Source organism: Nuphar pumila, chromosome 1 (genome assembly GCF_984573655.1).
Source record: "Nuphar pumila chromosome 1, dmNupPumi1.hap1.1, whole genome shotgun sequence".
NCBI lineage: Eukaryota > Viridiplantae > Streptophyta > Magnoliopsida > Nymphaeales > Nymphaeaceae > Nuphar > Nuphar pumila.
Window position 1 is genome coordinate 35,614,333 of NC_143249.1, and position 1,901 is coordinate 35,616,233.

A 1,901-nucleotide genomic window follows, 5' to 3' on the forward strand; every position below is an offset into this window, starting at 1 on the left:
ATGACAGTCTGGTGGAAGACCTGGAGTTTTCTGTTACATTGAAATCGAGTCTTAGATCTTGTTTTGCATGAACACTTTGCAGCATAACCAAAATTGTCTTCATGATCTGTAATTTGTATGAAATGAATTTAACTCATATTGGATAACATCTCTCATTACCTTAACTTCTATGATTCTATCTCATACGATTCTTTCATTTTTCCTATTTCCTGACAATCTTAGTCATCTGATGCACATATGTGGATTGATCCTTGGGTAGGTCTGCATCGTTGGAAGAATGGTGCTATTGTATCTGTGATGCTGTAGGTGCCTAGAGTGTTGTTCCCTTAGCTTACAATCTTTTAGTTCCTTCTTGATTTCCTGTGACAATGATGAACACGCTTTCTGTGTGAGCTAGAACACAATTTAATCTATCCATAACGTTTATGTTAGATTATTTTACCTTACCAACGATCCCAATTAATGAATTGATAGGTCATGAATATCAATGTCCCCAAACTGGGTGATCTGTCCATGACCAGGGTCATGCTTCAGTGAAATCATTGCATCTTTAGGCAACCTAGATGTCATTTTATCTCATTGTAGCTTTCTTATGCATTTAATCCCCCTATGAAGCACCTACCTGAATGTTTTGTGTATGGTAGGCTTAATGTGATCTCTGCTTATCCATTCTATCATCTGAACATGAATTGTTACAACTTGTAGAATAATTAGAAATAATGCCTTTTTACAGGAAACCAGTTGGGCATTTTCTGAAGGCTATAGATGAATTAACTCTTGATGGCCTTGCGATGGTTGCTCAAAAGATCATTGCTTCTCCACTTACAATGGCTTCATGGGGAGATGGTATCTTCTATTACATCTATTCCTGTGATATGGTAGGCTTAATGTGACCTCTGCTTATCCATTCTATCATCTGAACATGAATTGTTACTTGTAGAATAATTAGAAATAATGCTTGTTTACAGGAAACCAGTTGAGCATTTTCTGAAGGCTATAGATGAATTGACTCTTGATGGCCTTGCGATGGTTGCTCAAAAGATCATGGCTTCTCCACTTACAATGTGAATTGACTTTTGATGGCCTTGCGATGGTTGCTCAAATGATCATTGCTTCTCCACTTACATTGCCTTCATGGGGAGATGGTATCTTCTATTACATCTATTTATGTGATATGGTAGGCTTAATGTGACCTCTGCTTATCCATTCTATCATCTGAACATGAATTGTTACTTGTAGAATAATTAGAAATATTGCTTGTTTACAGGAAACCAGTTGAGTATTTTCTGAAGGCTATAGATTAATTGACTCTTGATGGCCTTGCGATGGTTGCTCAAAAGATCATTGCTTCTCCACTTACAATGCCTTCATGGGGAGATGATGTCTTCTATTACATCTATTTCTGTGAATTTCTTTTATAAATTTCTGCTTTTGATGTTACTGTTTTTTATGTATTCTGATTAACTTTTTTTAAGGAAGTATTCTTATAGACTTAGAAACAGAAATCCACATTCGTGGCATTTTTTTGTGGCAAACACCGCTCTCTCAAAACTAAGAATTATAACCCTTTTAAGATTTCAATACCAGTTCTTATCTTGGACTAAAAAAGGTGGGCAGGGGAGATCTCAAGGGTTTTAACAACTGGTCTGTCAACGTGTGTTTGATGATTGGGGGGGTTTCTCTTCAACAACAACAACAACTACTCCTTCATCCCAAAACAATTGGGGTCAGCGATATGAACCAAAAAAGAAATTCATTTTGGGTCTTCCACATTAATCCTTTTCCTCCAATCATTTCTAACCGACCCTATAGCGCTAGCGCTTCGCGTTCCTTCTATGGAATCCCCTTCCATGGAGGGCGGGACCAATGTCATGTCCTCGGTGAGGTTCAAAGCATTCATA

General features: G+C 37.5%; 1 long non-coding RNA gene across 2 annotated transcripts; it reads left to right on the forward strand.

The window, feature by feature from the left end:
* Positions 1–590: 590 nt before the first annotated feature.
* Positions 591–1,493, forward strand: LOC149848676 (uncharacterized). Of its 2 annotated transcripts, none has more exons than XR_016433044.1 (3): positions 591–878; positions 969–1,177; positions 1,268–1,493. It is a non-coding gene; the product is annotated as an uncharacterized LOC149848676 (long non-coding RNA). The 2 variants fall into 2 exon arrangements; XR_016433046.1 differs by having other exon boundaries at positions 619–878; positions 950–1,177.
* The last annotated feature ends 408 nt before the right edge of the window (positions 1,494–1,901 follow it).